Source organism: Eschrichtius robustus, chromosome 1 (genome assembly GCF_028021215.1).
Source record: "Eschrichtius robustus isolate mEscRob2 chromosome 1, mEscRob2.pri, whole genome shotgun sequence".
NCBI lineage: Eukaryota > Metazoa > Chordata > Mammalia > Artiodactyla > Eschrichtiidae > Eschrichtius > Eschrichtius robustus.
Genome location: NC_090824.1, coordinates 183610804 through 183626100, shown reverse-complemented (window position 1 = coordinate 183626100; position 15297 = coordinate 183610804).

Below are 15297 nucleotides of genomic sequence, written 5' to 3'. Positions count from 1 at the left end.
ATGAATGGTCACTACCCACGTAGGAGGTGGGAAGTCTCCAATGCTTCCCCAGGGACTTCCTAGGACCTTGATCTCTTCCTGAGAGAGGCTATTTTACCGACCCCGAATACAGGTAGGGGCAGCTCTACTTTCTCCAAGCTGTGTCTTCCCTTCTACCAATGATCTCTCCTTATCTCAGCCCACAGAGTGCAGTGCTTCATCCCGAAAACTTTCTTTCCTAGCTCCACTTCTCCTTTCACCCCTATGTCATGAGGTAGTGACATATAACATTATTTCATACTCATGCTGAAACTCTCACCACCGGGAGCAGCAGGAGACTATAAAATTTGCAAAAGCAAGACACGTGATTTAGGCCCTTAAGTACAATAATGTAAAAAAACTCATCATTTATTGTTGCTTATTCAACTGTATCTTAATATTCATTATTTCTATTGATACTTATCTATTTAAACATCAGCTCTGCACAGTCGAGTCAGTAAATATCTGTTGAATGAATCAATGCATGCCTGATGTTCTATGTATCTGTCTGAGCAGATGAGGCGGCCACTGGTTCATTCTCAGGCTTCTGGTGCTATGACACATTTTTCCTATTTTATATTTTTCTTTATGTTCCCTGTTTATTTCTAAAGAATGGCAAATAGCTTCGTGCACTGTGTGTGGGGGGGTGGATTTTGGCAGGAAAATCATCCTCTTTACCTGTCAGCTACCTTCCAGAAATGCATGAACTGAGAGATTGGGAGAGGACAAAGCACGTTGCTCGATTGCTGACATTTGGAGGAGCAGCATGTGCCTCGGAGTGGGTGGAACTAGTCCCTGCTTCCACGCTCTGATCTGAAGCTTCTGTAACAGATGTACTGGGGGCCGGAGAACGGGGTGCTCATTTGCGGAGGTGAGAGAGCTGGGGAAATGCAAGGGCCACGGTACCAGGGGGTAGACAGTGCCGTGGGCTCGGGACCCTATTTGTTCTGCTGGGTGGTTTTCCTTCAGAAACATTTTTAACCGTTTGCAAGGCTGGAAGCCACAGCAAACATGGCTAATTTACCGTTTCTTTCTAAGGCTAGAGCACTGGGACTAGATTGCACGGACCTTCTTGAAAATACTAGCATTTTATGTTTATTTCTGAGTAGAATTTAACCCCTCACTTGACAAAATTAGCATCCCAGAAGCCTTTTATGTTGTTGCTGTTAATCATAAAAATGGCATGAGTGTAATAGAATTCTGGTGTAAAGAACTGAGTAGTTTTTTCTGTAATCAACCTGATGTCTTTTTTATATGTATAGTAGTGAATACTTTTTCTTATTCCTGCTTTCGTTTTTATCTCTTTTTTCTTTTGTTTTAGTTCTCCTTTCTCCCACATAAGCCCACATCTTATATTCTAGTTTTCATATTTCTCCAAGTAGAAAAATAAATCTTAGGAAGTTGTAGGAATAACCATCTATTTGACATACCAAATACATTCTTCCCAGGATCTTATGGTATATTTCCACAATAAAGATGGTTTTTAAAAAAGTCCTGATGAAGGGGCAGTGAACCCACAATTTTCAAATCAGAGTTAATCTTTAACTTTATATTTTAATCAATGGGTATATTTAGTTTAAACTAAATGGCTTCTCTGGTCTTTATTTGACCAATAAAAAGTTGAAATTATATATATTTTTACTCCTCAAAATTAAAAAAAAAAAAAAGGGAAGCTCTAGAAGATGCAAAACATTGTGACTTTCAAAAAAGTTGGTAGAGAGAGAGAGACCATGTCTGTTTCTAATTACACAAACTAGTTAAGAAAAAGAATTTTAAGTCAGCTGATATTCTTCCTTTCATTACTTATGATTTAAACCAGCTCATATTTTTCCTTTCATTATTTTCATGACATCTAATAACTGGTCTGATTGAATTGGAGCATTTGGAATGGGTTTGTGTACGGAGAACCAGGGTCTAGAAGAGTCACATGTTTCACTAACAGGAGTTTTATATTTTTCATGAAATACAGAACTGAAAAAGTCAATTTCTCTATTTCCTTCATTTTGATTCTCTGCTTACTTACACAAAATAATGCAAATTAGGTCATTAGTTACTGACAATATTGTCAATTAAGAGAGTAAAATCAGTAATCAACCATATAAGCCTGACCTCCAATTGTATATTTCATTTTAGAGGAACGTTTCGTCAGTGACAAACCCAATATTTCTGCTCATCACCTGGGTTCTAAATCCACTGAAAGGATCATGGTATAGAATCTTTAGTTGAATGGAACTTTAAAAAAGTTATCATCATTGTACTTAATATCTGCTGTGGCTTAAATGGTCTCAGAAGCCCTAGTACTGCAGCAAGTGGAGACCAAATCATGAAAGACACTGCCCTTGTACCTGCAAGGCAGTCCATGCCCCCTTTACATAGTGAGTTCCCTTAGAAGAGAGCAATAAGATAGACGGCTGTTAGAAAATGCTTCATGATCGTGAAACTGTGAAGAAATTAGCCTGGTAACAATCAGAAACAGCTTTTGTGGGTTTGGCCTTAGAGCCTGGCCTTCTTCTCTCTCATCTGCACACAAATTTATTGACTGCAGGGGTAGGGGTTGCCTCTACCTTGCATTCCTATGTAGCCATGAATTAATTCCCAAATGCCAATGCGAGTCTGTTTTCCTTTTCATGCATCATATGAGGGGAGACAGCTGGAAATACTACTCTGTGTGCCCCATGCACCCACTCAGCACAATCTCTTGTTCACACAGTGGGGTAAAGAGGTAAAGAAATTATTCATCCCTGTCCTAGTGTGTGCACTATAAGTTGTCTCAAAATTGGTACAGCTTACTGCGCTAATGAAAACATCCAAAAAATGGACAGAAAATAATAAAGTCTGTGTCTTTAAAAAATAGCACCTAACTTTTATATTCCATCAGTCAATAATCATAGAATTTTAAAGCAAAAAGAATTTTAGAGATCTTGAAAAAAGTATAGGGGTGAGTAGCCTTGGTTTGAAGTAAAAACACTGAATTTGGAATCAGAAGATCCAGGTAGCTCAAATGTTTTATGAACAAGGAAAGTTTCACTGTAGCTTATATGACTTTTATATGTTATTCTTGTATGTTATTTTTCTGAATGTCATGATGACACCTTATAAGGAGTATTCAACAGGAACCAAGCTCTGAGAGTACAGGACAGGGATCTCCAGGTTCTTGGGAGTTATAAGCTGTGTTGTTATTTAATTTTTAGAAGTCTCTCACATTCTTAGAGGTGTTTTCAACACATTTAAAAAATTTAAACTGGACTCAAATGAAATATATATAATAAAGGAATTCCACTGGAATTGAGAGAGGAAATCAAGAGAAATTTTTTACTCTGATTATGGAGTGTGTATTTTTTTTTTACAGGGAGGCTATATTCAAGTATAATTCGTATGGTAAAAAGCATTATTAAAATGAAGAATATACTCTCTTACATGAGAAAGTACTAAGATGTTTACACATCTTTACCTCTGGCCTAATACCTTACTTTGAGCGAATAATCAGTACCAAAAAATACAGAAGCAGAATAACGAAAAAGAACACAATCACATGTGTTCCCCCAACCCTACAAGTAATATTGTCTTAAGAATTTTACATCATTTCTTAGTCAATTAGATTCATCCTAAGGTGTTTCCAAACACATAAAATCTGGAAATCTCTGCTGTAAAAAAGTAAAATAGAACTGCAGAGCATATCGAAACAAGATATCCCTGACTGAACAGAAAAGTTCTGAACTTATCATTCCTCTTGGGTAGACCTCCCAAGAGTATTCTTCATTGATATGAACAATTTATCTGATCGTTCACTGAGATTTGTCGGTAAGACACCAAAATACTTTCTTTCGATCAGTTAGGCCAGAGACCAGAAGACTTCCAATTATACTTCTGTCATTATTTTTGCTCCTAAAAGATGGTAGAATTCCAGGGAAATTTTAGTCCTGCCATAGTGGTTAAGATAAAGCTGAGAATTTTAAAAGCTAGGGATACCCCCCAAAGATATTGATATTTGGTATCTGGGGCTTCCAAGCACCTAGTAAGCATCTGTGTTTCCTCGACGGCTGGTCCCTAGCAAGTTGTTTATAAATATTTGTTGAAGAAGGAATAGAAGAGAGGGAAGGAGAAAAGAAAGAAGAAGGAAGGAAGGAAAGCCGATGGATGTCAGTATTTAAACTAATTACTTTGAATGAAAATGACAATAAAAGCAGCCTTATTACCACCCCTCAGTAAGAAGGTTCTCAAGGCAGGGTTTTTCTATGACACCAAGACCACAAGCAACAAAAGCAAAAATAAGCAAGTGAGACTACATCAAACTAAAACGCTCCTGCACAGCAAAGAAAACAATCAACAGAATGAAAAGGCTACCTACAGAATGAGAGAAAATATTTGCAAACCACACATAAGATAAAGGGTTAATATCCAAAGTATACAAAGAACTCACACAACCCAATAGCAATAATAATAATAGTCCACTCAATATGGGCAGAGGACCTGAATAGACATTTTTCCAGAGAAGACATATAAATGGCCAACAGGTACATGAAAAGGTTCTCAACATCACTAATCATCAGGGAAATGCAAACAAAACCGTGATGATACGTCACATTACACCTGTTAGAATGGTTATTATCAAACAGACAAGAGATAAGTGTTGGAGAAGATGTGGAGAAAAGGGAACCCTGGTACACAGTTGGTGGACATGTAAAATGCCACTATGTAAAACACACACAGTAAGTAAAAATGGTAGCAATTGTGCTGGGATGACATGATTATGGTATTTTTCAATCTCTTTTTTACATTGTTATGACTCCTTTTTAATGAGAAAGTATTCACAAATGAAATCTAAGGTCTCTGTCAAATATACGATGGTCATGTACCATGTAAATTGGTGCAGCCACTATGGAAAACAGTATGGACATTCCTCAAAAAATTAAAAATAGAACTACCATACGACCCAGCAATCCTATTTGGGTATATATCCAAAGGAAATGAAATCACTGTCTCAAAGAGATATCTGCACTCCTATATTCATTGCAGCATTATTCATAATAGTTAAGATATGAAAACAATTACAGATGAATGGACAAAAAAGATAACTTGAAAAAAAGACATTTTCAAACAAGCAAAAACTGAGGGAATGGATGCGTTGGTGGCAGAACTTCTTCATAAGAGATGTTATATGTTAAAGGAGCTTCTCCAGGCAAAAGGAGTATGATAGAGGCCAGAAACTTGAATCTACACAAAGAAAGGAAGAGCACTAGAGATGGAATAAATGGAGGTAAAATTTTTTTCTTATTAATTGCTCTAAAAATAACTTTAAAGAGTAGTAACAATGTACTGAATGTTTACAGAATATGTAAATTTTACTTATGGCAACGCTGCAAGAGATTGGAGTGAGGAATTGGAAATACACCATTATAAGGTGCTTACCCAACACAAGGAAGTAAAATTTATTTGAAATTGGACACAAATTATGTAAAAATTATATTGTAAATCCTAAGACAACCACTAGCAATTATCTTAAAGAAGTTAGATAATTCAATAGAGGAGATGAAATTGAATTATAATTGCTTAATTAAACCTAGAGAAGTCAGAAAAAGAAGAAAAATAAAGAACAAATGGAACAAATAGAAATCTGATATCAAGATGGTTGATTTAACCCAACCATTTCAAAAATCACTAAATGCGAAGGGAGGAGGTGGACATTCAGACCAGATTCTTGCTTCAGCCTTCAGGTAAAATATTCTGGAGTTATCTATTTTAGTCCCCAGACTCACTTTTCCAGGAAAGAACAGGATCCCATGTGAAGCTGGTGTCCCTGTGTATCATCTCCTAGGAAACACCGCCAAGTGCAGTAACAGTTACCTAGAGTGGAATTAAAGGTTTGGAGATTCTGGCTTGACCAGACTCTTGCGGGACAATGCACAATCCTGCAGTGTAGATTATACCAGGGGCCTCTTTATTCAGGAAGAGAGAGCTGCCTGGAGAACAGAGGAGTCCAAGAGGGTTTTGCAGAGCAATAGGACTTAAGTTGCATCCAGAAGTTGCCCGGTGGCATGCAAGTTGGACGTGAGGGGAAGATGGCAGGATACCAGAATAGGGCCCAGGGGTATTTGATTTTGCCTAAAATTTCAACTCTACTAAATATTGCAGTGGCTGTTGACCCTACATCATCCAGTTGAAATGTGTTTGTCAGCATTGCAGACTTCCTATTTGCTGCTCTAGGGGTAGAATCTGAATATAGTCATTAAAAAGTCTTCAAGTGGCTGTTTGATCCCTTGTCTAAAGCCTTTGAAATGATTTTCCATCAACTTCATTCATGGTGATTTTGGAAGGAGGTAGGGCCTTTGAGTTATTCTTATCCTTACCTGAAGGTACAGCCTGTCCTTTTGTTAAATGTATTTTACTGGTATTTATGGAGCAATTTATGCTGTCTAATCAAACAAATTAGAACACTTATTTTTGCTTTCCTCAACTCAGTCAATTGTTAATAATCATGTTGTCATTTTTTTTCCGGACTTGGCACCAAAACTTTATTCATTTTCCTTAGAAATTCTGTCACCAACCTACTATAAAAACTGTCATTATCTCTCAAAGCCACAGTCCTGACATCTGTTAAGTAAAGGTTTATTTTACACTTCAAAAGTCAATCTGCACAGCTGACTAAACTCCTTCAGAATTTTACAGCTTGCTCTTGTCAAATATTTGAGAAAATAAAATTTGCTTTTTGAAAAATATTTGGTTTTCATAGGAAAGAAAATACTCTTTTTCTAATCAAAAGATTCTTTTGTTTCTTTCCCCAAAAAAGAAAAAAAATAAACTTTTCTTATCAATTGGTTTTTAGAAAAACATGTAAAAGAATTGGATTAATGTTTGTGTGTTTTATTTCAAGCAACACACCAATTTCTTCTAACATCCTTGAAGGTGGAATAGGTCATCTAAATTCCAGAGAACTTATAAGAAAGAAAATTCCAGCAACATGGTTGGCCTGGAGAAGGAGGGGAGAGACTCTGCTAGCTGTCCCTCCAGCCTCTCTCCACAGCCCCTGCCTGACAGTTTTGGCTTTGACCATGGCTCTCTATGCTAAAGATCCTCTCTGACCCATCATATCAATCCAGGGCTCTAGGAGACAAATCCCCACTTGCTTTCTAATGTCTCTGGAAACAAAGGAAGGTCATGAAGATCTAATGGAGTATTTTCTCTGTATTGGGGTTTGTGCTAAGAACATTCCATGGGTTACTTTGTTTAATGCTTACAATAGTCCTACAAGATAGGTATTGTCTTTGTGTCTCATGTCAAAGCTTATGATTGGACTCTCAATCTTTGCTGCTTGCCAGCAGGCTACCTAATACCTTGTTCCATCCTTTTACTAATATACTTTCTGTTGTTGTTTGGCATCTTGTGATTCCAAGCTTCAAACTTTTCTCTAGTGAGAATGCATGTCTTTGTAGCTCTACAGAATTGTGAACCTGTAAATTCGTAACTGCCCCTTTGTGCTTTAGAAGGGTTTCCAGACAGACTCTGTTCTGAGGGATGCTACCTTCTTTCTCATGTGGATCTACTATCTAATATAAATAGAGGTGGGTATGAGCACGGAGTTTACAAGAATTTCTATTGCTGAGTTTAAGTCCAAAGCTTAAACAATTCTCTACTGCTTCTGACACAGAAGCCATGAAACAGAAGATGAAATGTACAAGAAATCAGAAGATTTCTTGTAGTGGTCAGAAATGTACAAGAAATCAGAAGATTTCAGAAGTGGTCTCTGACACTTGTTCTGCCATTAATTAACCAGCTGTTTCGCATCGGATTCTTCCACGGCACTCTCTATTTGGTGCAAAATGGAGAGATGATAGTACTTACCTCTCTGGTTTCTATAAAAACCAAATGAGTGACGTGGAAGTAGTTTGAAAACTAAAGGACTTTCAGTGATGTTCATATTCAACTTACACCTTCAATGGGACCCTTCAAAGCTTCTGTTGTCCTTAAGTTCAAAACCAACCTCCTAATCACTGTTCATTGGTCAAGGTTCTGGGTTGTAAGCAACTGAAATGAGTTCTGGTGAACTTAGACAGAGGGAGCTTTTTGGAAGATGGTAGCAGGCTCAAAGAACCCCTGGATGGCTTGGGAAATGAGAAGAATGGAGGGAGGTGCTCTGGAGGCCAGATGGAAGAACAGGGCACCAGATAGCGCTGCTGCCACTGCTGGATGCCATAGGGTGCCACTGCCACGAATAAATTCTGCACTCTTCCTGTGACTTTGCATTTCCTGCTCCAGATCCAGAGACTAGGGTGATCCAGGGTGAGTAAGCAGACAATCATAGGTCCCATGACTATGCCTTGGATGCTAGGAGATGGGAGAAGGAGGATCTCTCTGCTTCATCCTGCATAACAGGAGACTATAGCTATGGATATGACTGATGCCATGCACAGTGGGAGATGCCCCCCAAACAGAAAGAAAGGGTGGATGCTATATGGTGAAACTGAAACGAAAACAACTCAAACCTCCTGCATGATCTGTCCCTGCTTCACTCATTAGCCTCATCTGGCACCACCCCCTTGCTCTACCGACTAGTGTTATTTCATTTCCTCTTTTGTGCCAAGCTCTTTTCCACCTGCAAGCCACTCAACTGGGATTCTCCACCGTTTCCTACCTTCTCCTTCAGTGAACCCCTCCTGAGCCTTTAAGTTGCAGTTTCATCGAAACTTCCACGGGAAATACTTTTCCTGCCACCACTTTTGGCCAAATCTAGGTTAGACCCCTCCCCACTCACCCATTGTATACTTCCACATAAACTTGTGCTTCTTTTTCATTGTGCTTATAATTAAATAATCATTGGCATTATTTTGTAGATGTCTGTCTCCCTCACTAGACTACAAGCTTCATGAGGATAAGGTCTTTATCTATCTTATTCACACATATATCCCAGTTTCCAGTAAACACTCAATAAACATTTATTGGGTGAATGACTGAGTTAATAGATACGCATGTGAGGACTACTTACCAGCTACCTGAGACCCTCAGGTATTCCCATTTACCCAAATGTTAGCAGCCATAGCCCTCTCTTCCTGCCTATGGTGCTGTGAGGTCCTGAAGGACATGACCAAGTGCTTATTCCTCTTTGTACCCCTCTCACTGGCATGATTCTAGGAACATTGAATAAATGGCTCAACAGATGAATGGACGGATGCATGCATGAATGAAGCATCTGGAGTTGTAGTGAAAAAGCTGTTACTACTATTCTCCTCTGAGCCCCTCCAATATGTCTTAGATTAAATTCCTTTTGTTACTTCAAGCTAGGAGGAAAAAATGAGCACAAGCATCTTCTTTTAGCAGCTGATCGATATGGACTAGGTTTCTGTTAGGTACGACAGGGGTTAAAAGTAATTTTAGAACTTCATTTTCCCCTCTCCAAAAGCTTATCGTTGAGGTAGCAAGACTGGCCAATAATACATGAGGAAGTAAACAATAAAGGTTGCAGACAATAATCCAAGACAGTAGTAAAGGAGACGTTACATGCTGGTGTATCATTAATTGCCAACAGAGCACAGACAAGAGGACTATTCATTCCGAGGAGAGGGAGGCTTTAGCTTTCAGACTGGCCCTGCTTTCTACACCTGACTACCATTCACCCACACAGATACACAGACTCTTCCCAAAGGAACTGCACCTTTTAAAATAACACTTTTCTCCACCCTCCTATTGCATCCCCTCCCTGCCCTCTCCACCTTCCTAAGCACCCTTTGAGTTGTGCGTCCTGGAAACAATTACCTCCCTGTGCCCCAGGCTTCCGGAGGCTATAACCCTGTGTCTTTCCCAAGAAACCCCAAATGTGAACCATTGTCAGCCCAGAGACCCCATAGTGGTTGCTCCATAGAAGATCATCACAAAGGGAGGTGAAGATATAAACGGTGATTGGTTAGGAGTGCCCATTATTCAGTCTGGCTAGACAACTCGTTTATAACAAATTGTAGAAGTTGCCATTTTTCATCTAGTTTTGTTAACTGGAAATGGGTCTATCCTTGAGAATCTTTGATTTTCTTGGTACACATTGGGCCCTCAGCTTGGTCAGGAGTTTGGACCAAGTCCGAGGACAGACTGACCAGTTTGAATTCTGCCACTTCTGTGTGTCTTTAACCTCTTTAAGCCTCAACTTTCTCATCTGTAAGATGGACACCATCAAAGGACGTGCCTATAAGGCTTAGTGTGAACGTTAAAAAAGAGCATGCGTGTGAAGACCGTGCAGTCGCTGCTACAGAGGTAGCCCTCGGTCAAGTATAACCGTCATTCTTAAGGTAGCCAAAACCTCTTGGTCTGCCTTCTTCGTGGTGCGTGAGGGTGTATGTTCCCCAGCTCCTTCATGTCCCTTCGCTCTTTTCCCACCATGTACTTCACAGGGAAATTTTCTGATTGGACAGAAGAGTGCTGTGAACTTGCCCCTCTGCATTGAAGCCTTCACCAGAACAAGCCGATAGGAGTCCGTCACCGCCAACAGCCGCAGATGCCTGCCGATTTAAGCTCAGCTCCGAGGGCCTGACTCGCTCATGGAATCTGTGTGCCGTTAGCAGTAACCCTGGGGACGGGAAACACATGAGGAGTCGGAGTGAGAAGTGTAAATATTGCGGAGTGAGCATCGTGCAGCAGCGCACAGCGTCAAGATTGCTGCTGGGGCCCTTACAGCCACGTGACAGAAGGCGGCCCTCCTTACCTCCGCGGGTTCATCTCACGCGCCCCGGGTAGGGAGGGAGTCTTTCCCTCTCCTCTGTGCTCCTGGCAATCCAGGGTCAGAGCAATTGCCTAGACCGATTACTCTGGTGTGTCAGTGATGAGGACGCTGAATTGTGCTCAACTCCGTAAGATTAGAAACAAATTCCCAGCCGCAAGGTGGACCTCGCAGAGTCTGTGCGAGCACACTAATCAGGAAAACAATTCCCACCTGGGCAAAGCGGCCTCCAGGACAACAAACACGATGTCATTTTCGGGCAATTAGAGGTGGTTGCTTTCCTCTCTCCATGCACGTTAAATTGGGTGCGTACGGCATAGGGCAGAAACACCGCGTGGAAAGGAGAAGAAGAGACCTGTGATCCCGCTTTAATTAGCTTCTTCTCTGACATTAGTTGGGCCTCCCTCTGTCCACCCGTCCTAGGTCCTGTAATCATTTCTTACCACAGGCGATGAACATACGTCCCTCCCGTTCTAACAGGCACCTGTCTGCGCTAGGAAGCAGACCAAGCCCTTCCCCTCCCTCCCTGCAGATGGAGATATTTCAGCTTCAAATTTCAATTCGGGCCCCTGGGTCTGAGGCCCAGTTTTGAACAAGTTGGCATGGGGTGGGTTCTGGTGGTGTACTTTTTAATTGCATTATCCTGGGTGATGAAAATCTTTTCATTCTTCATGCATGAAAGCTCATGCTGCACGGGGCACACGCTCCCCACCGGGACTTTGAGCCCGGGCCCGGTTCCCTCCCAGGGCCACTTTGTCAGCTGTTCTAAGATCTTTTGTCATCTCATTGCTCTTAATTGCCCTTGAGCAGCACCAGGCTTTCTAATTCAGATTTTCCTAGAACAGCAGGAGGGAAAATGGAATGATTGTAAAAGGGAGTTAATGATAATTGCTAATGTAGGTAGAGGTTTTTGTTGTTGTTTAAGATAGTCCTTTAAATTTTGTAATCTTGACATAAAGAAGCAGAGATTGGATAAAGAATCGCAGTGCAAGGACCTTCTTGATAGGCCAGAGGAGAGGGAATGAATATGCTTTCTTTTCTTTCCTTGTTTTATGGAATTGACTTGCCCCACTATCAGGGTATCAAATAGATCTCGCTTGAGTCAGAAATACAGGAGATGCCTGGGGGACCCACCAGCGCGTGTCCTGATTTCAGAGACTCAAAGGGGAAAAGAAACAAAAAAATTCGACCTGAGAGATACAAAGGAAAATTCATATGGACATCTTAGGAGATTTTAAATACCATCTACATTGCTGATGGCGGGTGAAATAAAGTATTAAAGAAAAGTGCCTACCCTTTGGGGAGTTCGGAATAAAGAGTTGAAGGATCAGGCCCTTGACATAGACTTTAAAAGAGTCAGGAGAGATTTTTAGCATCAACAGGTAAGTTAATCCACCATCTTGATACCAGGAAAAGGAAGCTGTCTTCTTTTTTAGACAGAATCATTAACCATTTCCACCATTAAAGTGGTGTTTTAATTATGTCTGTAAATGTATCCTTACACAATTTCTTGGTATAAAACATCAACTATTATATATTGTGGTAGATGAATATTCCTCTTTCCTTAAATAGTAGTCATCAAAAATCCAAAGAAGTATGGCTTTTTGTTTTCACTGAATTCCCCTTCTGGGCTCTTCTGCCCCAGTCCCACCCAGATGAGAATCCCAGCCCCTCAAGACCAAATGGCTTCTTGCCACCATTTTGGAGGCCACAGTAGTTTTCTCTGAGAGACCACTCATGACCTCAGTCCTGAATCTGCTGGAAGCTCTGTGGAAGGTCAGGCTCCCCTGTGGAGACCTCGGAAATGAAGAACCATCTCCCTGCCCTTGGGCTGTGAAGCCTTTCAGAACGGTTTCAAATGGCTAAAGAGGTGTGTTAGAGCCAGGCCACTCTGGGTCTTCCGTTTCAGTCACTCTCCCCTCTGAGTGGTCTCACATCTAAATTCCAGGAGGGGAACGTACAGCTCCAAGTGGCAGGGATCCCTTTGGGGCAAGTGGCAGGGACCCCTTTGGGGCCAGTGCAGGCTCTAGTTTACAAACCCAGGTTGAAAGAGCCAGCACCTCACAGAGGACGAAGGGGTCCTAACACGAAATCCTCTAAGTGAGGGTTTTTCTGATGCGAGTGAAAGCACCCCAGTGTCAATCCCTGACAGCAACAAATGTCCTCACTGAGGTCAGATTCAATGGCCAGCACCTAATGCAAAATATTCCCAACATCAAGGCTTGAGGTCTTCTCCCAGTCCAGTTCTCTGACATGATTAAAGACCTACTTACATCACACTTGCTTCGAATCTGCAAGAAATGGGCACCCCAAGGAGTTATTAGTATTATTTTTAAATTCTCTGGTCTTGTTAAAAACTCACTCATCGTCACACACATTGGGTAGCTCCTCTACAAAGGCACACTTCTGTGGCATGGTGGGAAATACGAGTGTACAAATACAGGCGTCACTCGATAGCTTTCCCACTCAGAGTTAAAGGGGTTTGCATTTTGTTATCCCGCCCAGCATCCCACTTGAAGGCAAGTCATTTCCGGTCACTTCCCAACTAGGTGGGAAGACAGCCCTTATGGCTCGTCATGTGCATGAACACCCTGGGAAGCTTGTTTCTGGGAAAGTCAGCCAACAAGGTGAGAATGACAGTGGACCCCCGATTCTGTCTTGCACTAAAGAACCCTTGAAGAGCCATTACAGGCCCCAGTCCCAGCCGACCCTTTGGGGTGGAGCTGGGTTGGGTTTCTAACATTCCCACTTCCCGCTGGGCGGCTCTAGATCAGTGATGCAACCACTCTAAGCCTGTGTCCTGAGTGGTGTCCTAGGGAGAATGATACCGGGATGGTAGGGCTGATGGAAAGTCCAAAGTATGATCAGAGCATTTAGAATCATGCCTAGCACGTGATTAAGTGCTGGGTAAGTGTCAGCCTGCATTGGGTCCTTGGGCCACCTGGGTCACACCTTAGGCACATACCTAAGAGGAGAGTGACACTTGGGAGAGTGAGAGGAAGCACTATTCATAATCACACCAGGACAAAGGCAGGACCTGGGACAGTCCCAGACCTAAGTCGTCCTCGCAAAAATCACGTCCTCCTTCCTCAGCAGGGGTCTTGCCTGAAGCTTTTGGAAGTGCCTCCCTTTGGAAATGAGGGTTGCTTCTAGTGTGGTCTCCCCTCTCTTGGCGCAGATGAGCCTGATGTAGATCCATCCACTCTTCATCCCTCTCCCCCGGACCGCACGTAAGCAAGCCCAGCAACTCCGGCAAGCAATGCCCTGTAGCTGATGCAAAGGGCAAAGCCCCTTCGTGGTGTCTGGCCACTGGCTCCTTTCATCAAGATAAGGCCTCTCCAGCAGGGAATTCTAGCCCTAGTAGCACTTCTGGCCGCCCAAACACGCCAGCCGCACTCCATCAGCCTGCAGCCGCTGCATCACTTAAAGCTGCAAATGACAAAGACACTTCACAGAGGGGATGGATGGCGTTAGAGCAGAGCCCCTTGCGCTCAGGCAAGAACAAAGGTTCTCCGTGCTCAGGCACTGCCCTGCCCTCCAGGGAAACGCGAGTCAACATTTTGCTCTCGGAAGTTGCCACACCTGCCCACCTGCCCCACCTGAACACCCGTCCCACTTTTTTTTTGAAGTTGATCTTCACTGGAAAAATAAAAACCCAGCAGTTTGATGTAGTTCTTCTTTGTTCTCAGGCATAACCATACCAAATTTACTGCTCATAAAGTGAAGAATGAAGGGAAAAACACCTCTTTCTGACTATTCTCCCAGAGGAGCCCTTCGAGACATAGAAAAAGTAAAATGAAATCAAACCATATTATTTAAACTTGAAATTGTTGGATGAGAAAAGAGTTTGTAAAATCTACTGTTTTATTTCCTTTCTTCCAGAACAAAAACCATCCACAGCTTTTCTAAGTCCATGTACTGCATTTTCTTCCCAATTCTCTGTGTTCCTTCCACACAAAAATGTGAGTTAATAATGCCTGCCTCCCGGCCTCTCGGGATTTTCTGTGCAGACTGATGATAATAAAATAACAGGAATAATCCGTGTTTATATGGTGCTGTGCAGTTTATAGAGAAAGCGGTTTCACTTAATCCTCACAACGACCCAGTGAGGTTGGTGATATGAGATTCTACACATAACTGTGGGCTGAGAGCACCACGCTACAGAAAGCCGGGCATTGTGCTTATTGGCGGTGTAACTGTCAGCAGTGATGACAGCTCGTGTCCATGTGCCTGGTTCTTTCTGCAGGAGGGCTGGGGTCCCCTGTCAGCAGCCTGGGTAGGTCTCAGCCTCAGGATTTCGGCTTCTCAAGCAGCTGGGGGAACCGAGGAGCAGGATTGGGGCTGGTGAAGGAAGGCCTTTCTGGATCGTGACTCCCCTAGAGAGGCTGTGAACGGTCCAGCTTCATCCCACGCTCCCATTTGACCTCACTCCTGCCCCCCTGTCCCGCCCACTGCCTCCCACAGTGAGAGTCTGCTTGTCAGGTGTGTCCAAGGTCAACGGTGTAGAGACCCACTTCCAGCGTCAGTCCAGAAACCCAGCAGGGATGCAGTCTCTTCTTCTGGGAGGCCTGGCACCGTCA